The 26,387-nt window shown below is 39.3% G+C and overlaps 1 protein-coding gene across 1 annotated transcript in view; it reads right to left on the reverse strand.

Moving 5' to 3' along the window:
• PCGF3 (polycomb group ring finger 3) overlaps positions 1-14,341 on the reverse strand; it is a 53,502-nt gene extending 39,161 nt beyond the window's left edge. Inside the window, exon 1 of the mRNA XM_070935439.1 lies at positions 14,306-14,341. The gene's annotated coding sequence lies outside the window, so the exon portion shown is untranslated. The remainder of the gene's footprint in view (positions 1-14,305) is intronic.
• Between the last annotated feature and the right edge of the window lie 12,046 nt (positions 14,342-26,387).

Below are 26,387 nucleotides of genomic sequence, written 5' to 3' on the forward strand. Positions count from 1 at the left end.
GATGTAAGGAGATACACATCAAGTGTAAATTTACTTCCTTTTCTTGTAGCACCATCCTGATATGCTGTGCTACAATTCCCATAAATACCACTCTGTACAATTTGGGACATACATATTTGGAATTGTAGAATTGGAGGATACTGTTCTAGGTTACTTTTTAAATATAGTTACCTCTACCAAATCTTCAGCACTCCTCTCTCATTCTTTAACCATTCTCCACACCCCAATCTCCAGAGGTGAAAACTAAAACCTTCAATCCTCTATGACACTGAAATATGGCAGCTCAAATATTCCCACAAAGATGAATGCAGTTTTTAAAAACTAGAACCAAGTTAAAATACATTATTCTTAACAGAAAGCATTTGATTTTGACAATCCCTCCATTTTTCAACTCAAGCTCAAGATTGATTCCTAGTGATTACATGGACTCTTCTATATCACAATGGGTTGGAAGCTGACCTTAACCATACTGAAAAATGAGCTGAACTGGAGCCGACTTGGTCAGGACATAGATAGGAGACCATCAGGAAATCTCAAAGCTGTATGCCAGACTAGGAAATTGAAAATATCTTATGTATTATTGCTAAGGATTTCTCTATACAGACATTTGGAGTCAAATATGATTCAACGACGCCTACATTTTTCATCTCATGACAACTAAGGATCACCTCCAGGCAACTAACTAAAATTTCTCCATTATATGTAAATTAATTTAATTAATGAGTTGGGGAATGAAATTCCATAAAAGTCAGCAAAAATCTGAGCACTGTGGTGGCTATCCATATTGTTAATTGACTAAACATGAATTAATTTATCCCTATGTAATCTTTCTATATCTCTAAAAAGCTATTGGTATTAGTCCTTAAGATTTAAATTCTGACTCCAAGTGTTTTACGCTATACCTTTTCTTAAATAAAAGTAAGCAGGATGGGAAAGTAGGAGTTCAGGCTTCTTCCTGCTCAATAAGACAACCAGATACCGAGATTGGAACCTGAAACTAAGTATATAAGGAATAAGCATATACTGGTCCACTCTAATTCTAATATAAGATGCAAAAAAGGAATGGGTGTGTTATTTCTCCCATTATTAGATTTATGGGAAAATCTACACCCTGGTGGCAGAATCATACTGTATTTTCATGCACAATAACACCATGCTGTTTGTTTCTCTGAAATCATTCAATAATAATGGGATGACAGAGAAAATTATCCAACACAGTGTTTCTCTAACTATGTATTATTGACAGGGCAGAAAATTTGACACACCATTTGTATTTCCAACAATCCTATCTGTGTTGTGATATTTTTGTTCTAAACCAATTACATACTGAATGTGTGTGTGCCTCTTCTATGGGGAAGAAAGGCTTGCTAATTTTTGCTATAGCACAAGAAAAAAGTACCTTCCAAATGTGAATTTGTAGCCTTTTTTTTTCCTCTCTATGAATCTTTTTTTCACCACTAATGAGTCCAAATTAATCTGTACTGTTAGCTGACTACCAATCAAGGTAAATAAACTACATTAGTAGAAAAGCAGAATGTGATTCACTTACTGGGATGCTAAGAACCTTTGATCACTTCACACCTAATTAGCAACGTGCTAAAAACACTTGGAGTCAAAGTGCTATTGTTCAGAATGACTGTTAGCATGCCACATTACTGCCAAGTCATTGATTTATTTGTTTGCTTGCTTGCAAACTTATGTATTTTCTCCAACTTATATTCTGCTGCAGTCCCAAAGAACTCAAAGCAGGATACACCATCATACAAATATTCCGCTGAAATACATCAAGCAGTACAATTTAAATAATGAAATTTGTCAGAAACAATACAAAACCCAGAAAACGTAGATAAGTGTCACCATCAGGATGTGGGGGGGGGGGGATCTCCCTGTGTGATTCATGTAGCTTAGCTGTTCACATTCTGATTTACCCAGATTCCAAAATATTGGTTAAACATGGCGATGTGCAAAATAGCTCAGTTTGATTGCCAGAACAATCTAACAACTGAATGCTTTTGCATCTTTATCCAAAGAAATAGAGGATACAAATTGTATGCCAAATGTTTAAGCTACTCCCACACAGTCAATATAATGAAAATTCGGAGTACATGCGAAAAATCTTTGAAAATCTGAGAGTAAATAACAATGGAAAGCAAGATGTTTATAAATCTCTCTCTCTGGAAATATGGGTCCAGAAATCACTTTAAAGTGGTCAAGAAAATTCCAAATGAAAAAGACCCCTGAAAATAGTCGACGTTATCCACCACTTACTAAAAATGAATCTAAATGTTATATATGAAAATCTGAAATATACGAAAATCAGACTGCATTTTAGTTCAATGAAAAGACATTATGACTTTTTTTCATGAATAAAGCTAAAGTTCCCCCATAAAAAGCCAAGCCACACAGGTATTAGAATCCTTGAACCACTGATGCAACAGTCTCACACTCTTATCACTGGAGTGTGAATGTTTGCACAATAGGGAAAAACAACATGCAGTTTGAGAGAAATCTTCACCCCTTGACACTTCTTCATCTTCAATCATATAATTCCGAAATACGTTTCAGCTGTTTGAGATACTTCTAGGCTATGGCCTGATCTCCATGGGGTGTACAGCCCCACTTGAAGAGAATAGATAGGTAAGAGAATAATTACTGAAGGACCCTCTGATGCATTCTTTCAAACAAGAAATACAAAACCTGAAAGCATTTGGTAATTAGGTTTCATCCAGTAAAATGCATGCTGGTTTTCTATTAGAAAGGTACTATGAGAGAATCAATGAACATCTGGAATTCTCAAGAGTGCAATATATTTTCGTAAAACAAAAAGTAGCCCAATTTAACTTTACCCTCATTCAGTGAAGTTGCTCCAGGCAGCTTGATTTCTAAAAACTCATTTCCCCTTGATAATAATCACTCCAAAATAATGTGAAGCAAACATCAAAAGTTTATCCAAAACCTAAATCTCTCAAAAAGAATGAATTCCATTCAAAGTAATCTTAGAATGATATACACTTGAGTTGCTTATTTAATGATGGGTAATTGATTTTAAAATATACTAATCTGTTAAGGAGTTCAGGAACATTTCAATTAATACTGAGCCAGAAATGCTGGTTGAGCTTCCTGAATGCTTACTGCACCTGCAAAAGAGATTTCTGATTTTTTTTTCATTCCTTCAATTCTGTTATATTTCTCTCCATTATTCTGCACCTTCTCTGCTTTTTTCTTCCATCCTCATCTGAAAAACCACATGGGATGATTTTCTTCCCAATATCTTCCCCTAGGGTCAATTGAAACAAAAAAAGCTAGACTATTCCAGATATTAGAAAGATGATTGTATAATGAAACAGAGAATTTTATTTATATTGTTGATTATAACTGTTTTAATATGATTTACAAATGCACGCTGCTTAGACAGCTTTGATTGAGGTGGCTTACAAACCTTGTAGTTATATAGAGACAAATAAATGAGAAATTCCTATAACCTATTCAGTGAAAATTTTGATCAGACTTCTTTCTTCCTTTAAGAAAAAAAACCATTTTCTATTCTATCAAATTGAATGAAAATGGTTCAATAAAAAATAATACAAAATGAAATACGGGCATAAAATTAACCAAAATGACCAGCTGTCTGCAAGGAATATAAATCCTTCCATTCCCCTCTATCCTGTCAGAGCTGAAGAAATTTCTTGATGAAAAGTGAAACTTCAAAAGAAAAAATAGTTCTTTCTGCTATGTCCATCTGGAGTGTAATTCAGTACACAGATTATATGTTCCTCCAAAGTACCTCCTAGCTGTGCAGTTTACAATAGGAGGACTCATGACTATTCTTTGAGCTATCACCATTTCAGAACCACTAGTGAAAGTTTCTATTTGCATCCTTTTAGAATGTCATTGAAGCACTTGGAGGTTTATTTGTGTCCTCAGGGTCACCTGAGTAGTGCTCCTGGTTCCTGTAGTCTGCAATTTTTCCTCTGGAAATCCATTCCTACTCCCACAGTTCCAGAGGATTTCCTCTGGATTTCCAGAGAAAAGATTGTAGACTACAGGAACCAGGAGCCCTACTCAGGTGACCCCGAAGACACGGATAAACTTCCAAGTGCTTCAATGACCCTCTAAAAGGATGCAATGACCAGCTGTCTGCAAGGAATATAAATCCTTCCATTCCCCACTATCCTGTCAGAGCTGAAGAAACTTCTTCGATAAGAAGCGAAATGTCTTCAAAAGAAAAAAACCAGAAAGTCCAGTTGCCTCCTGAAAAAGCACCTTTGGGACAACCATGACCTGGATGACTGAGAATCTCTACAGACACACCTATTGTGTTCTATGTATAAAGAGTCAGATATAACCTGTATCATTTCTTCTCTCAAGCACCATATACAGGCAATCCTTGATGTACCAATTGAGCCCAAAATTCTGTTGCTAAGCAAGACATTTATTAAGTGAGTTTTGCCCCGTTTTATGGCCTTTCTTGCACAGTTGTTAAGTGAATCTGACTTCCCCATTAACTTTCCTTGCGAAAGGTGATCACATGACCCCAGACACTACAACCGTCATAAATATGTGTCATTTGTCAAGCATCTGAATGAACACATGACCATGGGAATGCTATAACAGCCGTAAGTGTGAAAAACGGTCACAGGTCACTTTTTTCAATGCTGTTGTGTTTCAAACTGTTGTAAGTTGAGGACTATCTGTATTGTTGTAAAGTGTACGAAGTTGTAATGATTGGTTGATCATACTGCTTCTATAACAGGCAATAAACACCAGAACTGATACTGACATATATAATATCTATACAGTTGCAATGTCCCAGGGCCATGTGATCACTTTTTGCAACCTTCTGTCAAACAAAGTCAATGTGGAAGCCAGATTCGCTTAACAACCATGTTACTAGCTTAGTAACTGCAGTGATTCACTTAGCAACTGTGGAAAAGTCGTAAAATGGAGCAAAACTCTCTTAACAACTGTCTTACTCCTCACCAGAAATTTTGGCCTCAATTATGGTCGTAAATTGAGGACTACTTGTATATATAAAAAACCACTCCTCCTTTCTAGCTGTTACCTTTGAGAAAAAAAATTAAATCAGACGCACTCACCAAAAAAACAATGGTCAGAATATTCTTTAGTATTAAATTTAAACAAGCCATGTATAACTAAGAAAATACGGGGCACACTCCCATCAGGTCAAAGAGCAATAGACATTCATACTATTAGAGAGTTTGGATGCAGTTACTTGCTAGGAAGAGATACTAAGGTCAAGTAATCGTTTAACTTGCATCCTGCTTTATCACAGGAACAGATAGCAGTTTGTTTGCACACACAGCACCTTTTTGGTCAGAAAAGTTCATGACAACTGAAAGCTGCTTTAGAACGTATGCACATAAGCAGAGGTGGGTTTCAGCAGGTTCTGACCAGTTCTGGAGAACCGGTAGCGGAAATTTTGAGTAGTTCGGAGAACCGGTAAATACCACCTCTGACTGGCCCCGCCCCCATCTATTCTCTGCCTCCTGAGTCCCAGCTGATCGGAAGGAAATGGGGATTTTGCATTAACCTTCCCCTGGGGTGGGGTGGGAATGGAGATTTTACAGTATCCTTCCCCTGCCATGCCCATCAAGCCATGCTATGCCCACCAAGCCACACCCAGAGAACCAGTAGTAAAAAAAATTTGAAACCCACCACTGCACATAAGCAAGTATTATCATATGGATGATAATGCATGTGGGGTATTATACTACTGTTCTAGACTGTTCTGATAACCCCCAAAACAATCAGCAGTAAGTTATTCAAGAAGTACCATTCATACTTGAATAATGGATCAAACTAAGCAGCATTCTTTAAATACAGTCATCTCAACAGTACCAAATCTTATCTTGCAACTTATATATTTAATCGTGTGAGCTTTTCCAAGGAAGAAAAGCTATTTGCTTTAGTTCTGATTTACATATCGCTGCTATTAATTACCTGGTTTTTCCCAATTTACAGGATGGCACGTACATGCAGATTTGGCAATTTACTCACTCAGAAATCCCTGATCCCTGATCCCAGGTGTGGCTATTTGTAAGGCCAAGCTTAAAACACACAAACACACACACACACACAGAGAGAGAGAGAGAGAGAGAGAGTATCCAATGCTTTTCTTTAGTACTCAATTTTAGAATAGAAATTGGATTTAACAGAATTGCCAAATAAGACTCTGTCAAGAGGCACTTTCTGCTACTGCTTCTTTAAAAAGCAATGAAAACGTAACAAAACAGGGGACAGACCAGATTTTAACTTCAAGGTGACAATGCTTTGCAGTTTTTTAGGAAGAAGAGCAGAAAAACTACTATGAATACTATATTAAGTATAGTAAGCATTCTACAACAATATATTACAAAACAAATTTGCAGTTAAGCCTTTAGGCTAGCTTCTTATGAATCCTTTCTGTCTTTGGACAATACAAGGAATCACATGATGTAAATTATGTCTGCTTATTTTACAATCTTGGCAGCAATTTCCACTTCATTTTTGGCTCTAGGTGTGCAAACCGGTACAAGGTACAAGGCGACACCCACTCTTGGGCATCTAAGTTAACTTTGTAGTATCTTTTCTTACAGATCCAATTGTACACTCCACGCAAAATTTAGGGACATGCTAAGTGTTCTGTGCATTAAAAAGCTAGTTTCAGGGAGACAGAAATGCACATGTATGAAGCTGAAGTATTTTAGGAAACGAAAGCAGGAAAAATCTAATTAATTGTGGGCAGTGAAAAGCATTGGCTAAGGAAAGGTAGGAAAGAAAGGACTCACAGACCATGTGGTGAAGGATGGGAGAGACTGACAATATGCATTATTAGGCTTCTCCTACCCATTTGATAAGTTCTCTATTTTTTTCTAGCTGAAATAGTTTCACTTCTGCCAAACTACAGCCAATTTAAAACAATTCAGTATAATCCCAAAACACAATGCGTTTCTTTCAGGTTTGGAACTAAACATATTTTCCATTTTTGCACATTCCCAACATAAATTTAAATTTTAAAAAACTGTAATGGAGTTTGAAGAGCAGTTAATCCAACACCCACTACAATTCAGGATCTGCAATACAGTATTCTCAATAGTTACAAATTGTATTTTCTTTGAAAATACTTCCCACATAACTAATCACATCTAAGGGATTCATAATTTCAGAATATATTGGGGACACAAAAACAGGTTTACTTTGCTGGATGTCGGATGATAATTTGCATCTACAGATATCACCTATTTAATATCAGAGCTTAATTTAAACAAAACATTTAACAAACCTTAATATTCAGTAACAACTGAAGAGCTTTCTGTGTATATATCACACATACTTATGCCTTCTAAGCAACCTTGAAAAAGTAAGAACTAACAATCTTAAAAAAATAATAAAAAGAAACTAGCTAAAATTTTTACACCATTCACTATAACTCTTCGTATCTTTTTATTCTTCCAAATCATTTTTGCTTCTATCATGGACATACACTGCTTCATTTTTCTTTAAACTTTTTTTTCTGACTTTTTGAGGATCTCATCAATATTATTCAACTATGACTTCCTTGTTCTTCCCATTCCTATTAAATCATTCACTGTTTCTTCATATATTTGTTGTGTAATTTAATTCTTAATCATTTTCTATGTGATCAAACTATCGGTAATACTATTTTTTCCACACTGGTCACTTACTTGCATATAATTGCAAAGTTATATACATAACCTCACCTGCTGGCTATTTGAAGGACTGCCTCTTTCTAGTTACATCTACCCATTTAGAACTGAAAGACAAGGTATGTTCCCATCTATTAAGGAAGTACGTGTAGCGCAGTGATGGCTAACCTTTTCCGGACTGAATGCCCAAAGCACATCAGTGTGCTCAAATGCGCGTGCGCATCCAAACCCCCAAAATGCAATGTGCGAGCACTCCCCGCACACACACACACGCATGTGCATCCTGCATGCTCCCTGCCCCCCCCCCGTGGATGCACACACACCCACAACATGTGCCCCAGCCCTGGCCCCTGAGCACATGCCCTGCCCCTTGAGCATGTGTGGCAGAGACCCGAAGACCAGCTGGCTGCCGGGAGGTGTGCGCACATGCGCAGCAGAGCTGAACTGGGGTGACGGCTCACGTGCCATCAGAAAGGGCACTGCGTGCCACCTCTGGCACATGTGCCATAGGTTCGCCATCACGGGTCTAGTGGGACCAAGGAAAAGAGCCTTCTCTGTGGTGGCTCCCTCCATTTGAAATTCAATCCCCTTGGAGATAAGATTGGCCTCCACATTGATATTTGATTTGGAAGGCCCTGAGGAGATTATTCTGTCAGCAAGCCTAGGGACCACAGGGGGATATAGACTGATTAAGTGGCCGATCTGACTGTGTATCTGCTGCTGCTGGGGTGGGGAAGGGGGTGGGTGGGTTATGGTTTCTTAATTTATGAAATTTTAGTGTTGTAAGCCACCTAGAGTTACAGTGAGTTGGGCAGCCATATAAATAAAAATATAACAGCGGAAAAAGTACACTTGTGAACTATCATTTTTGCTTTTATGACATTCACTCATCCCTTGCAACAGACCTTAAATTACCATAACCTTTCTAACAGCATTTGTATATCCTATCATAGTTAACCTGGCATTCTACACAAATATACTTGTTCATTAACTTCCAAAACAACTTTAAGCTTACATCTAAATTGTTCTGCATTTTTTTTCTGCCTCTTTTATTCGTAACTCTTTCTTGCTCTCTTTTGATTACATTACTTGCAACTATCTTTCTTTCTTTCTATATATAATATCTGGATGGGACAAAACAAGTTGAAGTAAAAGCCAAAAAAACCAAAGCTGCTATTTGTTCACCTGGATTCCTAAATATCTCAAGAGCAGAACAGTAACTTGGAGGTCCTCTTGAATTCATTACTACACCAGTCGATAGGTGAAAGTCATGGCCACGGAGATCTTTGCCCAACTCTGCCTCGTGTACTAGTTGTGGACCAATCTGAAAACAAAGGGCCTTGCAACCCTAATTTATACTCCATCTGAACTGTTACCATGTATACAACATGAGTTGCACCCTTGAAGATGACTAAGAATCTTCAACTGGTCCAGCATGCCATGGCCCATTACCCCACAGCTTCAGACCTTGCACTTGCCCTCTATGAGCTTCCAAGGGCTGCTTTTGTTCCTAAAGTTCTTCAAGTCTTGGTACCAGAGTACCTTCTCCATCTGATTTTGACCCACTTGAATCAGATTCTTTTCATTTTGCTCCAAGATTTCAGTCCTTTTCCTTACATCCACTTTGTTTGGAGATTAATCTTCGAGTGGGATTTTCCTAAAGGACTAATAATTTATCTTCCTGAAAATGTTCACTTTCACGCTTCTTTCTTTCCCTCCTTTCATTTTCTGTCATATGCTGTTTTCCAAGATTCATTCTCAGTGCTACCACTAACCCACATTCGAAGCCACACGATGTTCGTATCCTTCAACAATTTTAAAGGTCTTTCATCATAAACAATCATGCTTTCATATGCATATTCATTCCTCTGTCATGTGTACATACAGACACATGCTTAAGCCACATATTTGAAACAAACAGATGTAAGTCATTACTTATCAGTCATAGCTTGGGTCTCTGAATGACCAAGTACCTTTTATTGTACTCTCACATTTTGTTTCCAAGTATCCATTCGTGCCATATAACAGATTTTCTCCCTCCTACACCCCATCATTCAGAATGTTTCCTAATTTTTCCTACAACTTGTCTCTAGTTCTTCTATCATCAACAGTGACTAAAGTAAACATCTCCAACTTCTGAACTTTCATATGTACCTGTAACAATCTAAATGATACTTTCTGACATACTCTTTAGACCATTTATTCACAAATCTACACTTTTATTTACTTGCAGGAAGTTATCAAGTTTACTCAAAAAGGCATTTCATTACGTTTCATTTGTTGATTTGTGGTCTTTACTATCTACTCTTCTTACACGTTGAATCACAATCTTTGATTCAACTCTTGACTGCAGACTGCAGTCATCACCACCCACTAACCTTCATACATTTGCCCAATTGAGGCTTTTTAAGGTCTATTTTAATAGACTAGAGAAATATAGACTAAATTATCAGATTTAATCAAACTTATGCCAGATGCTGCATTTCCTGTTAAGTGTTTGGACAGTATTGGTCAGCCCTGGCACATTTGGGCTGGCATCCAACAAACACAACCAAAGTTCAATTCTATCCCATACAGGCTAATGTTTCTCAATCTCCACTGTACAGGCCACATTAACAAGAAAACAACCAGTTGCCCATCTCACCAATTAGATGGTCTGGGCAGTGTACCGGTAGTCCTCGAATTGCAACAGTTCATTTACTGACAGTTCAAAGTTACAACAGCACTGAAAAAAGAGACATGACCATTTTTTCATACTTATGCCAGTTGTAGCATCCCCATGGTCACCTGACTCATATTTATGATGGTTGCAGTGTCCCATAGTCACATGACTTCCATTTGTGACTTCTGACAAGCGAAGTCAATGGGGAAGCCTGATTTACTTAACAACTGTGTTATAATTTAACAGCTGCAGTGATTCACTTAACAACTGTGGCAGGAAAGGTCGTAAAATGGGGCAAATTTCACTTAGTAGCTGTCTCACTTAGAAACAGAAATTTTGGGGCTCAATTGTGGTCGTAAGTCGAAGACTACCTGTACTGATAGGCATTCAGTATACTGACGCTGCATAATGAGATCCTTCACTTCTAAAGTTTTTTAAAAGTAGAGAAATTCCAAGAAAATTATCAGGGTGGAGGGGGTTTTGAGAGGGAGGGCAGTCCATTCAATTTTAAGCGGCTGTTGATCTTAACCTTAAGTACTAAAAGCAACTTTTATTCAGAAGGTCAAATTTAAGGAGATAATAAAAAGTTATTTGTTCGCAGCATATTTGTGAGAACAGCATAATTCCTTGTCAAAGTGGTGACAGATAAAATAATATTGTGACAGGGTTAAGAACAAACAAAAAAAGTTGCAATAGACTGAGGAATGGTTCTGAATGCAAGGGAAAATAATGCTGTTTTTTTTCACCTAAGCTTATTTGAAGAGAATGAAGGTAAGAGAAAGTATAACAATTTACTCCCAAAGCAGACCCAACTGGTCGAAAAAAAAATGGAAAAGAAATTATTACAAACTAGAGCATCATAAATTTTTCAAGACTACTTATTTGCTTTTTCTGGACTGAAGCTAGAGGTGACACCAATATATGTCTGAATGCTCCCAGGAAAAACTCCAGCACATAGAAAATTAGTTGTCAGGAATCAAACGTTCAGCATAGCTTCTTTCTTCAACTAGCTTTCTCTAGACAGGGAATTTTAGAATGACGACTACATTTCAAAAGCAGTTCTGTAGAATTTCCAGCTGTTGTGCTTCAGAAGGCTATTTGGGAAGACGTGTCTGAATGCCATCACCCATATAGACCAGTGGTGAAATGTAAACTTTTTTACTACCGGTTCTGTGGGCGTGGTTTGGTGGAGGGGAGGTTAATATGACTGAGTGGGCGTGGCCAACTTTTTTTTTTTTTTTTTTAACTTTTAAAACCATTTTTCTATAATCTCTTCGGCTGAAGAGGTTGTTTAAAAAATGCTTTTAAAGCCTCTGACGATCACAGCGGACTTGCCTGATCGGCAGAAGCTTTTTCTTTTTTTTTTAAGCCTCTGACGATCGCTGCTGACTTGCCTGATCAGCAGAGGCTTTGTTTTTACTTTTAAAAGCATTTTTTCTATAACCTCTTTGGCCGAAGAGGTTGTAGAAAAAATGCTTTTAAAAATAAAAAAAAGCTTCTGATTATTGCGCGGCTCAGCTGGACAATGGGGGGGGCAGGGATTTTTGCTACCGATTCTCCGGACCACCCGCCTCCATCGCTACCGGATCGGGCGATCTGGTCCGAACCAGGAGCATTTCACTTCTGATATAGATCCATAAAGAAGAATCCTGTATCAAAACGTAAATGCTGTTCCTAACCTATGTCTCTCTACCTCTGCAAATTTTCCATAAAAAAAGAAGACCATCATTATAGAGTAGGAGCAACATCCTCGGTAAATCTGTTCCTACAGTGTGCAGTTTATGTCAGACACGTAGAATCACTTAAAAACCTTTGCTGGAACATTTAAAAAAATAAAGTCATCTGGCTATAGTTTGAAATTTCAAATTTCACAGGTTTCCCGTCTCATTCCACAATTTTCTTCTGTAAAATGTGTAACCGACTCTTATTCATGTGTGCGCATTCATATGTTGCCTCTACCGTTATTTGCAGCTCAAGATCATATAGTAAAAGTTTAACCACTTTTTTTTTTTTAACCAACTGTACAAATTGTTCATCAGAACAGGATGATCATGTGTTGGATAAGAGGGAATAAAAGGGAGATAATTTTGCAGGGAAAATAACATTGTGAAAAAGATGATAGTAAAGGTTTTGCCCTAAATTCCATCTGTACTTTAAAGCTACTCTCTCTCACACACACACACACACCTGTTTGTACTCGCAGCATCTGAGAAAACAGTGACTCATTTTTCTTAACTGCATAACTACTGGAGAACCTGTGCTCCTTGTTTTAAAGTTTAAGGTTTAAACAGGGAATAAATATGGCTTTTTTTCCCTTGACAGTAGAAAAAAGGAGGATATGGCATTCTTTAACCAAACGTTTTTCAGGCAATAGGAATAGTAATTTCATAGTGAAGAACAACTAGTTATTTAAATAAATTTTCTTGACTAAGCCAGCACATGCTAGTTTATGGAAAGAAGTTAGTTATGGAGCAAGATGTGAGGATGTGACAAAATGATCAAGATTACATTAATATACTTTTCCTTGAGATACCATAGAATAGGTACTCTCCACTTAACTATCATTCGTTCAGTGACCATTTCAAATTACAATGGCACTGAAAAAGTGGCTTATGACCAGTACACTTACAACATTGCAGCATTCCCTTGGTCACGTGATCAAAATTTAGGCACTTGGCAACTGGCATGTATTTATAACAGATGCACAGACCTGGGGTCACGTGATCACCACTTGCAACCTTTCCAGATGGCTACTGACAGCAAAGTCCATGGGGGGAAGCCAGATTACTGACTGCATGATTTACCTAACAACTGCAGTGATTCACTAAACAGCTGTGGCAAAAATGTCATAAAATGGGACAAAACTCACTTAACAACTGCTTTCCTTAGCAATGGAAATTTTGGGCTCCATTGTAGTCATAAGGTTAACGACTACCTGTATAGAGCAGTTTCATGCACATGCCTTTCAGAAATGAAATACAAGGAAAATTGAACTATGGCAAAAGTAAATGGGAAGTAAGAATTTATTCTACATACTGCCTTCCTTTTGACTACCACAGTCAAACGGAGCAGAATAAGTGCTGGTTTCTGAAATATAACCATTAGTGGCTGTACCAGGAGTTCAACTGAGAAGAAGTATGACAAGACTGTTCTTCCCTTCTTTCCTCACCTACCATGTATTTCACTATGGCTGCATCAGTATCAGTTCTGAACACCAGAACCAAAACAGTATGTAGTGTATTTCTCCAAAAAGGAGGCCAGGTCTTATTTTCTTTTGACCCCGGAAAAAATGGCTAGGCCTTCTTTTTGGAGGGTTCTAATTATTGACTCACCTCGCGGCGATGGCACTGACAGCCCCACCCAGCAGAAGTCCGCTCCTGGCCCACTTCTTCTGTGGCTGCTTGCCACCCCTTGCACGCATCACCCCAGCCTCAGTTTTCCCTTCAGATGCCTGCCGGAAGGCATCTGCAGGTGATAACAGAGCTCTGTTATCGGCTGCAGATGCCTTCCGGCAGGCATCTGAAGGCAAAACGGAGGCCAGGGCGATGCATGCAAGTGGCAGCAAGTGGCCACAGAAGTGGCCGCAGAAGGCAAGGTAGGTGTCGGAATATGCGACGCCTGGTAAGTAGGGCAGCTTCACCCCCCCCATCCCCACCCTAGCTTATTTTTTACCTGTGTGCCTCACCCTACCCCCTGCACTCTGGGGTGGGTGGGATCTTAATTAGGGCTAATTTTGTGGGTGGGGCTTAATTTGATTGCATGTGCTCAAAAACGTGATAGGGCTTCATTTTAAGGTGGGTTGTGTTTTTGGAGAAACACTGTAGAATGTTTCACATTGACATAACGTTGGAGATGACAACCCAATGTTCAAGGATGAGTAATAAAGGCACCAAAACTCATAATTTAATTTACTTGGAAGATAAAAATTTTATACAAACAAGAACTTGAAACTTCCATAGAAGCTCACTTTGCTTACCTTCACGTATCTGATGAAGTTAACCCATGCGTTATAATACTATTATACTGAAGGTTTTTCACATTGTATGTAGTTCTCTATCAGATGTATTACATGCCCTGTAATACAGAATTCTCTAGACTCTGCAATTTGAGATACAATATCAATAATCCAAAATTATAATAGCAAAATAACAAAATCAAACACAGCCTATCTAAAATGCAAAGACAAAACCTAAGCCACTAGCAGGGTACAAAAGTTAATTCCACATGCCAAGAAATGAAAAAAAAATACTCATAAAAGTCTTGAGAATACTGTAATACTTAAAATGCCTAAGATAATGGGAAAGGGTTAGCCTAGAACTGCGAAGACAGGAATGTGGTTGGATAGAAATATTTCCCTAGAAGACTTAAATAATAAAATTAGGCTATTTTTAATCTGAACAGAAAACTTTTATATTAAAAAGTATACACAGCTAGATAATACACCATACAGATTAGACCATAGGTTTCCACATGCTTACTAGAAATTGTTCAATCAAAGCACCAGTACAAATGGATCACATTACTCCCTACCTCCAACTGGAAAGCACAATTGTTATCTGAATATTCAAAGTAGTAGTCTTAGTTTGCATAGGGCTATGGGGACCAACAGCCTTTTGTGCCCCATTAACTTTCCATGCACCCTAAAACATGCCTAGGAATCCTTGGAACTTCCTTAACAGTAAAGTTGATAAAGAAATGGAAAAGAAGTTTAAAATTAAGTCACTTCCACCCTCACCACAATATTCACTAACTTCATTTAAACAATGTATCTGACAAATTCCAGCAAACTATACTTTTCAGGTCTAGGTTTCTAAAGTATATATGCAGTGCACAAATCACACACATGCAACAGGTCCATGCATTATGGGGTATAAAATACATTTTTAAAAAAATCTAATATAGAAGCTTCAATTAAACAAAGCAGTTGGGACATTTAAATTGGGCTTTTTTTTGAACAGCAAGATTCCCCTCCCCACTTTCCTTCTGTTCAATTGTGTCCAATTTTTGAAGACTGCCTGGGACAAGTCCCTGCAGTTTTCTTGGCAAGGTTTTACAGAAGTAATTTGCCACTGTCTTCTTCCCAAGGCTGAGAAAAAGTGATTGTCCCAAGGTCACCCAGCTGGCTTTGTATCTATGGCAGGACTAAAACTCGTGGTCTCCCAGTTTCTAGCCTGATGCCTTAGCCACTATATAAACAGGCTTTTTGTAAAAAAAAATGTCTTGTTTATTAGTAAGACCTTCAACACTACAAACATCTTAGTCAAACAGGACACCAGAGTTTGGAGCAAAGTTTCTAAATAAGGATAGTAGAAAACCTGGATGAGAATGTTAGCATTTTAATGAATACTACAATTATAATCAGATTATGCGAATTCGGAAAAGGGGGACGAGGAGGATGCAGTGTGTGTGTGTACATATGTATTGTATAAAATGACTTCAAGAATAAGTTGCAATGCTGTATGAAATTAAGCACACCTATAAATGAATAAACCCAATTCTTACTAGTTTCACATTATACTTTTCCATGCAGGATTATATTTGTTAAACATAGTAAAATTTTTGAAACTAGATTATTACAGTATAGACAGTCTTAAGGGTTTTTTTTCCAGAGTGCTTGAAATTTACAGCAACTCATAAATTGGTTAGGAAGATTATGTATTTACTACCCCATTCTAACCATTACATTACCATAGCAACACAAAACTTAAATGCCAACCAACTGATTTTAACATAATCAGGAAGAACTCAGTTTGAAGCCACAAAAGTGTCTTTCTTCAGCAATCATACCTTATGACAAGAAGCACACCTCTAAAACTCAGAACATATTATTTAAAAGAAAATCATATTACTACTGAATTACCCAATACATATATCTACCATTTCCAGTACAGCCATTCCCCAGAAGCAAAACCAAGTGCATTCACGTAGACAAACATTTGAGGCCATGAACATTTTTAAAGTCCACACACTGGTACATAGAGGCGAACTACAAAGATAGTTACTGCTGCTATTGAGTCAAGAGTTCTGCAAATTAACTCAAGACTTCCAACAACTGTGCCACAACCTTAAACTGTGCCACAGCAGAGCTTTTGTCCTGCCTGATAAAACACAACCAATCACACTTTTTTTCTTTTTTTTTTCTTAAACACAGCTAAACTTGTAGGGCAAGCTTACCAGTTGAGCGGCAATGGGCACTGCTACACAAGTACGGCACTGATGGTGAACAAGCCCTTAGTCACTATGCAAAAGCAAGCAAGACTATTTCTCGCCATAATTTGGGGGCGGAAAGGTGGGGTGAGAAAGAAGGCAAAATTAAGTGTAGTGGGTTTTTTTTCCCCCAAATCAGGACGAGTTTCTTTTTCAGTGGGACACACACGTCTCCTGCAAGGAAGAAGCCAATACTTCAATGTTGAAAGGGGGGGGGAGGAAGAGGGAAGAGAGAGGAAGAGGAGTCCCGGGACAGGATTTTAAAAATACATTAGGATAGCTATGGTTGACTGGGGGAGGGAGAGCAGTGTAGTTACCCAAAAGGAGAAAGCAAAAAGTCTCCAACTCTGAATCAGAGAAATGACCACCCCGCCCCCTGGAAGTATTTGCTGCAGTCCCAGAAAGTTAAGAGAGGTGCCCTTGAAATCCACCTCCCCAAATTAGGATTTCCCCCCACCCCACCCCGCCCCAGGCTCAAAGGCAGAGGAGGAGGAAGAGGGAAGGGGGTCTGGCCCAAGACTTCCCCCCACACACACACACACACCAGCCCCTCCTCTCGATCAAGGAGGGGGGGCAGGCGCCCACTGCCGCCACCCAGGAGGTGGGGGGCTCCTCTCGCAAAGACCTCCACCACCCACCAACTCCTTTGGCCCAACCGCGGGAGGGAACCCGCCCCTGTGGGGCCTCCGTGGTAGATCTGGGGGAGAAGAGGAGGAGGAGGAAGGCAGGGAAGGAGGGGGGCAGAGAAGCAAGGAGGCAGCCCAAAGGAGAAAGACACTGACCTGGCTGGGGGAGGAGGAGGAAGAGGAGGAGGAGGAGGAGGAAGAAGCAGCAGCGGCGGCAGCAGCAGCAGCAGCAGCAACGAGGACGGCGCCGGCCACGCGGGTGGATGACGAGGGAGGGAGCCCGCTCCCCTTTAAGACTCTCGAAGAGACCGGGGGTGGGGGGGATTTTAAAAAAAAAAAACCAAACGAAAACGAGAAGCAGGAGAAGGTTAGAAGGGGAAAAAAATTATTCCGGTCGGGAGTTAGTACAACAAAGAGGCGGAAATAGCCGAACCGAGCCGAACGCTCCCGAGCGGGGGCGCCCAGAGCATGCGCGCTTGGGCCAATCCGAGCGCGCCGCCCCCCCACTCCACCACCACCACCACTATTACCAACGCGGCTGGGTCTGCTCAGCAGCGGCCAAGTCCTTCAGACCTCGGCGGCGGCCCCAAAGCAGAACGGAGGGGAGGGGGGGTTGGCGGGAGGTGGAACGGCAGAGCGCGAGCGGGAGGACTGACGGCGGGGGGGGCTCGCCAGAAGTGGGAAGAGCAACGGCGGCCCCCAGCAGCGTCCGCCGAAGGAAACGGGGAGGAAGAAACACCCCCCCACACACACACCCCTGCCCCTCTCACCTCGTGCGCGTTCCACACCTTCCGTTCCCATGACAACGGGTTGCTACTTCTGGCCCGGGTCGTGGCTTTCTCCTCACCCGGGGTGTGCGGGATGGCGGTCGGGTGCAATCCTACAGGTGGCTCGGTGTGTGCCGGGCGCCCTGAGTACTTCCTCGCCCTTGACCGCTCCTGCTGCTGCTGCTGCTACCGCCGCACTTGGCTTTGCGCTTATTAAAACGGCGGCGGCAACCCCAAAAAAACAAACAGGTCGCCTTGCAGCAGCGTGTGAATCCAAACTTGCAGCACCGCCTTGTTGAATGAAACACCTTTTAGCCTCGAGGAGGAGAGGGGGTGGGTGCGGCGGAATCAATAATCTTTTAAGAAATGCGTGACCAAGCTATCTATCCAGCTCAGGCTCGTGTAATCACAATTAAAAGATTTGATAAATTGAAAGTTTGAAGTTTTGGTGGGTTTTTACAAATGCGGGGGAGGGGGGGATACTGCACGCCATGTAGAGTAAGTGCAATTGGTTATCACCCCCTCCGAGTGCTAAATAAGGTGGCAGTCCGAGTTCATATAAGTTTGTGCCACGCTGTAGATAGGGGCACTGTCCCAAAAGTACTAGGTATTTCCCCAAAGAAATGACATTCCTGGGGAAGACTCGCGTGGATGTTTCACGCAGCAGCTAATGCAAAGCTAATTGTAGCACTAAATAAAATCTGGTGTGCTGACAGAGAAACCTGGACTAGCCCAGAGAAACACCCCAAAGGATAAAGATACAGAACAGAATAGCTAAAATGATGATCAGCGTGGTCCTGTTAATGGTTTAGTAACAGTCAGGGCTCCGGTTCAAGAAATTCCCCTATCACAATTTCACAAGGTAGAGAAATTAAAATTATTCTTGGCCGCTTGGATAACCCTCCTATCATTATCATGAAGAACCTAGAATATGGCTTGAATTTCTAATAGTATCCTAATAGATATCTCCTTTTCTGCCTGTCGGGGTCACTGCAACTCTGACTCTTTTAAGAACTTTTTTAATTTACTTTTTTTTTTTAAAGGGGAAAAAAGGAAATTGGTAAGCTTTTAAAGCAAAAACACTAATTCTGGTGTTATCTTGATTTTTAAAGCCTCTAAGACCTGCATTGTCTCTAGAAGCATTTGTGGATGGGCAGGTAAGTAATAAACCTCTGAGAGGAGAGATGCAGCGAATATTTTCATCAGCTTGCTTCTTAATAAATAAATGCTTTGTAACTTCACAATAATCGTTGGTGAGAGCATCTGCAACGTTTCCTCAAAAGTCCAATGGTTCCAAAGTGGTGGTGGTCTATGGATTATAATGTAACCATCATTGGGTCTCGGGACACCAACATCTGTATGGGAATCGCACAAATTACTACTCAACTATTAAAAGTCTACACTACAGCATGGGACTATACCTCTGGTTCATGTTGGAACTTGCAAAGGACAACAGATATGGTAAATTAGGAATAAAATTCATAATGCAGAGAAAAGCACACTGCAGAAAATAGTTTATTTCAGAACACTTCCAAGAACTAGAACCCACCGCTGACAACTTCTGCGAATACTTCTCTTGAAACACTGGTAGCATTGTTAGAGTGGCTGTGTTCCTATGTTCATCTCTGCTGGTCAGCTGAACTGATTTATTTCAAGTTCATCCTTGATGTATCAGAAAACACTGAAAATCTGATTTTCATTCAAAATACTACAGCTGCTTGAGAGCTTGTATCTCATCCATCTCTGGAACTGAGCAGAAGGATGGTTCCATTTTGCTTTTTCACCTTCCCACAGAGTAACAACTGTAATTTTTAGAAATTCCCAAACACGAATCACAGTGCAGAGAAGGACAGGCACTACCAGTTGGGTACTATTTTTATCTAATTGGGTAGGTTAGAAGGACCAACCATTTGGCTCATGGGGGATTCTCAACAATTCTAGGTCAGCTATCGTGAGGGCAAATATAGGTATGGTATTTTTGGGAAATGAAAGCAATGGCCATATGAAAGAACTTTGTTTAAATACCCCATAGGAACATTATAATGGAATATTACACATAAACTAGACCTGTGCAGTCCTTGGAACTGATTTCAGCAAGATGCTTCAGAATAGGGGTACAAAAATAATACCTTTCTCAACTCTTTTAAGCCATCTGTAGCTGACGTGTGATCCTAGGAAGAAGTAGAGCTGCTTTAGAGACATAGGTGCTATGTTCACAATCCTGCTCACTTGGATGCAGCTATTTGGCAGCATATTTAAAACACTGAACAGCTGTAACAAACACCCAGTGGCGAAATCCAATTTTTTTTACTACCGGTTCTGTGGGCGTGGTGTGGCTTGGTAGTCGTGGCAGGGGAAGGATACTGCAAAATCTCCATTCCCACCCCACTCTAGGGGAAGGATACTGCAAAATCCCCCATTCCCTCCCCACTCCTGGAGGAAGGATATTGCAAAATCTCCATTCCCACCCCACTCTGGGGTCAGCCAGAGGTGGTATTTACCGGTTCTCCAAACTGCTCAAAATTTCCGTTACCGGTTCTCCAGAACTTGCTGGATTTCACCCCTGCAAACACCCCAAAGCAGCCCTTCATGTTCAACTGGGTGTGGTAGAGCATACTATTTCCTCCCCCCCCCTCCAAAAAAATGAACTTTGTTGTACAGCTGGTACATCCTCCTCCTTCCTACTCATCAAATGCTCATGATCATTTTTATCTTGCAGGATTAGCCTGGATACATGGAGCAAAGCAAATAGTTATCCATACCCAGTGGTGGGATTCAAATAATTTAACAACCGGTTCTCTGCCCTGATGATTTCTTCCAACAACCAGTTCACCAAACTATTCAGAAAGTTAACAACCGGTTCTCCCGAACTGGTGCGAACTGGCTGAATCCCATCACTGTCCATACCCATATTTGCACAACATCTGGCATGAAGCATGCACACATATCACTACATAGGGAAAGGTTTTTGAGACATGAGCACTTCTATGTGACTTCTTCACTTTTTCTTTCATACCCTTACAAACATCATAGAGGATCCATCCCACATTTTGGACCAAGGCATACTGAAATAACTGAAAATCAGCTTTGCGTGTATCTTTTTTAGGAGCTTCACAGTCTATTGTCTTGATAAATAAGTGATTTTGCAACTTGAGTCAATACAAAGTTGATGGGCCTTTCTTTTCCTCCCCTTTGTAGGATTCTCTGGTTCTGCTGGGTCCAGGACAATGTCTACTCTCTATACCTGGGCTGTTAAAGAGTAGATCTTTCACACTTCAAAAGGGAGAGGTGGGATTCAAAAATTTTTACTACTGGTTCTGTGGGCGTGGCTTGGTGGGCATGGCATGGCATGGCTTGGTGGGCGTGGCAGGGGAAGGATACTGTAAAATCTCCATTCCTGCCCCACTCCACAGGAAGGTTACTGCAAAATCCCCATTTCCTCCTGATCAGCTGGGACTCGGGAGGCAGAGAATAGAAGGGGGCAGAGCCAGTCAGAAGTGGTATTTACCGGTTCTCCAAACTACTCAAAATTTCCGCTATCGGTTCTCCAGAACTGGTCAGAACCTGCTGAATACCACCTCTGGAGTGTTAGTATCATGAAATCAAATATAAAGAATTTTGAACAGGAACAATGAGACTTATGGGCTACCACCTGATGGGCCTATTTGGCAAAAGGGCAGAGACAATGATTTGATTATATGGGTGGAAACAGCAATGCGAGACAAAACAAATGTGTTGCACTCTACAGGCTACTACTTTATATCAAGTACTAGGCAAGCTTTCAGAGGCTGAGGGCCACATTTAACATTCAGGAGGAGCCCAAGGCCTAAGAGTACCAAGTGATGATTTCATTGACTGAATGAGATTTGGCCTTTGCTTTTTGTAAGCTATATTAAACTCATTTTAGAAGTTGAGAACCACAGAAGTGACATTATGGGTTTTTTTTTCTGAAAAATGGCAGACTCGAACTAGTTTTAGCAAATTGTCCAACCTATTAAATAAACACAGGAGAGAGTATCAGTTGTCTGGTCAGTAGTAAAAAAACAACCCAGAATGATACAATTGTGAGTTGTTGCAACACCTGGCTGAAAAGTGCTTTGAATGTTTAATAAAAGTTTACATGAAGTAATGTTTTCCTTTCCCAAAGCTGACCTAAGTGAGATTCTTTCCAATCTTCTTCCTTCTAATCCATCTCCCTGATTCTGGGGAGGTTTCATTTTAACAAAACTGCCATGTTTTTTCTAAGGGGAAACAAGACACAGGCATAGAAAACTAGATGTGGGATGTTGTCATGGAGAATATGTGGTTGCTTCAACATGGTCTTGATGGCAAATCAATGTGGGATGTAGACAGTAATTTTTTTCATATTAGTTTAGCCCAGTTATCTAGCAAAGCTGAATGTTTAGAGAGTCCAGTTAAAACTGGGCTCCTCTTTCACGTAGCACATAAATGAAGTTCATGACTGCAACATGTTATGGTGAAATTTTACCAATCAGTAGTAATAATAACAATGATAATATAATCAAGCTGTTAACACATCTAGGAATGAATACTTTCCTTGATGCCTCCTATGTTTCCTAGACCATCCAATTTTTCTTTTTAAATCCTTTTAATTAAAAAGAAAAAGAGTAGAAAAGTAACTTATCAAACAGAACACTAAGATAAACTCTTATTTCCTCCAGGAAAAAAAGAACACAAAAGTAAGCCAATTTACTAGAAACAGTCTAAGGAAGATGGAAGGAATGCTGGGAATTAAACTCACATATATTTTCTATTAAATTATTGTTTTGTGACTGGACACACACATTCTAGAACAATTTTATAACACTCTCCATATCATGCTCTCAAAATTCTAAGCATGTTCTCTGGCCCAAAAGGTTGGGAACCCTTTTGCCATCTCCAGTAAGGAAAACTATGGCTTATGGGTCCAAATATGAACTAGAGAGTATCTCCTAGAACATTTAAAAAAAAAAAAAAAGCATTATAGTTACATTTTCTTAAAAGACATTGTGTATTAATTAACAACAAATATTGGTTATTTGCCATCAAGTAGGTGTTAATTCTTAGCAACCATGTAGACATGATGTTCTGTCCTCAACCTGGCCTTTCAGCACTTCCATTGAGGCACCGAATGCTGCTCTAATTCAGTCCATCCATTTCCTGTTGGTTGTCCTTTTTTTTTTAACAAATGTAGATGTAGACCAAGCATGTCCAAGCCATGGCCCATGGGCCTCATACAGCCCTGGGTAGCTACTAATGCAGCCCCACATGATTGTAAATCTGTAACACTATTATGTGATTCATGTACATTAATTAGGTTATATATTTTATATGCAGCCCAAGACAATTCCTCTTCACTCAATGTGATGTGATGATTCACTCAATGTGATGCAAGCCAACCTTAGCATCTTTAAGACTTGTGGACTAACTCCCACCCAGCAAGATATTCTAAACTTAAAAAGCTGAGAAACAGTAAAACAAAACATAGAGAAAAATAAATTATAAAAATAAATAAAATGGAAAGGGGGAAAATAATTAAAATACCATTATTCAATTTTCAATGTAACATTCTATAGTTTCAAGTTTTTAGTTTTATCTTACTGGAAAGATAGTGACAATTCATATTTTAAACAGTGAATATTGGCTGGTCCTGGCACTTCTTCAGAGTAAAGTTTAATTCAAAACTAAGAGCTGACAAATTTCCTGAAGCCAACTTTTTGAATCAGGAACCCAAGTATAATTCTAGGAGTGCATAATCAATTATTTTTCTCCCCATTCCAGGCCTGATATTCATAATAAAGGGATTCCAGATTTGGGGATATTGTTTAACAATGCATTAACATCTTGGAATCTTAATTCCTTCCAAGAACTAACCAACAAGGAATTATCAGTGGACATGTCCATAAAATATGCATTAAGATTTTTTTCAGATTGAGTACATCTGCAGCATAGAATGGATGACTGCCAATCTTTTTGAAAACATTCTTTGTGGGATCCAATAAATTCCCCCAAATAATGTTTAGCTGAGCTAACCAAGCTTTTAAATTATATAAAACACTTCTATATTTCTTCAAAGTCTGAAACCATCAATTAATGTGACTCTTCCAATTCTCCATTCCCCCGTTTCCAGTATATTTTCCAAATTTATCTTGGGAAATATTTTAATTTAAGCTTATAATAAATTGCCCATTTACTTTTGATGAAAACCTTTTCCCATACAGTCAATAACTTACAAATTTCAGAGGTTAGGTGGACATTGGGGCCAAATAATTAAAATAGCAAGTGTTTTAGTTATATGTATTCCCACATAGCCTTATTAAGTAAATTATAGTCTTTTTAAAAACTTCTAATGTTTTAAAATGTCATTACTTATTAGCTGGTTAAGAGTAATCATCCCAGTTTCAGGCCACGTTTCCCCACCCTTCCTACCAAAAATAAAGAATTTTAGCCATTGAAGCTCGCTGATTGATTTTGGGCCAATCACTCAGTGTCAGTTTAAGCTAATTTACAGGGTTGCTTTTATGGCAAAAATCAGAAGAAAGGGAGGACTCTGCCTTGAGCTTCTGAACAAAAGGCATGATATAAATCAAATGAATATATAAATATATTACAAACTATTCTAAAATAAGAATTAACCCGAAGTGTCAATTGTTCATGTCAGCAAAGATCTTTTTTTTTCCTAGCCCAATTAAGTCTAAATGTGTCTTACCATCTTCAACCCTGTGAAAAAGGACCAAATTCCTGCTATAGTTAGAACTAGGAACTTGTGAGGAACAGAAGGGAGATAAATAATAACTCTTAAATTGAGGCCACTATGATAAATAGCATCATTTTCAGTCCAGTACATTATTCAATTTAACAAATATGCCCAATATTTTTTTTAAAAAAATCAAGAAAATTAAAGACAGCATCAATATGTGTAAATTTATTAAAGAATTTTTTACTCAAAATTTAACTATTCCCATTTAACCATTCATTTGCCAATCTGTGTAAAATATTTGAGCAGAACTGACAAAAACTTTACTATCCAAGTCTGTACAGGTCCTGATGCAAAATTCATTTTCACTCCTTCAAACCCTGAGAGTCATTTTTAACCACCTCTTAATGACCTCTTTCATCTAGGCAATATAAATTGAAATGTTCTTAACCACTAAAGAGGATACTTGCCCATTTAATAATCCCCAGATGGATTCTGAACATGATCTGGTGCTTTGCAGTGTGTTGATATCGGCTTCCTAGGGGCATTTGGTTGAAAAAAAAATCTTGGTCTTCCTCTTAGGTCACAATTCTTCTTCCTGTTCCCTCCATGTGTGCAAAGCACAGCCAATACTTCTCAATTGATGAGCATTGCAGGGATCTCAAGGGCAGCTAGATATGTCTCAAATTGTACCATAAAACAATTCTATACTTTGGCCATGATTTAAACAAATTTTTATTACAGTCAGAGGGTGGTGTGCAATCAATGAAACAGTATAGATAGAAGATCTAAAAAAAAAGTTATGGCACGCTGAAAGATATGAAACAGAAAATATAAATTAAAAACAAGAGCCTAAAAGAATCTAAAGCAGGGGTGTTCAACTTTGACAATTTTAAGACCTGTGGACTTCAACTTGTAGAATTCCCCAGCTAGCAAGTCTTAAAGCTGGTAAAAGATGTAATACTGCAAAAGTAGAGAAGGGGCCAAGCTGGGCATCATAAATAAGTTGTGCTAATTAGCTTGGCTTTGAATAATTTGAATACTGCAGGTATTTGTCTTAAGAAATGTAAAGATAGTAGATGAGGTCCTTTGTGCATTTTCATCAACTTACTTCATAGGGTTTCCCACTGTGCAGAATGTAGGACTAGTCCCAGGTATTTGAAACAGGATGCCTGCTCAGGCTTATGGCCATCAGTGTTCCAGGACAGATGGCTACAAGATTTACGATTTTAATTTTCTTGTGATTGAGGTCTAGATGGTCTTCCTTGCAATACTGTGTCAGTGCTCTCAGTGCTTCTTTTAAAGATCAATAGATATTCTTGAATGCAGTGCTGCATCATCTTCATAGAGTAGATGTATCTTCCAGCATGTTTTGGGAAATGAAAGTTTTCATTGTGGAGATGGCCACCATGGAGTTGAAATAGAGACTGAATATGAGTGAGGCCAATATGCAACCTTGCTTGATGCTTTTCTCAGTCTTAAAGTTGCTACCGGTAACGGTTGGACACCCCTGATCTAAAGGAAAGGATAGGGTCATTAGATGGATATAGGAGAATATATGCAGAAGACTTTATCAAATTGCAGAACTCTCTAGTATGGCGAAGTAGATGCTCGTAAATCTAGTTTATGGCCTAGGTCACCATCAAACAAATTTTAAGGGCTGCTATGGAGAACTTGGCAACATTGTATTTTGCAACAGGGTTGATATCTGAAAGCAGTCGAGAAGTCTAAAATTGTCCTGGGCACCCCAGATATTTGTGA

This window comes from Pituophis catenifer, unplaced genomic scaffold, assembly GCF_029215685.1.
Source record: "Pituophis catenifer annectens isolate HBS135680 unplaced genomic scaffold, rPitCat1.0.hap2 SCAF_2, whole genome shotgun sequence".
Classification (NCBI taxonomy): Eukaryota; Metazoa; Chordata; class Lepidosauria; order Squamata; family Colubridae; genus Pituophis; species Pituophis catenifer.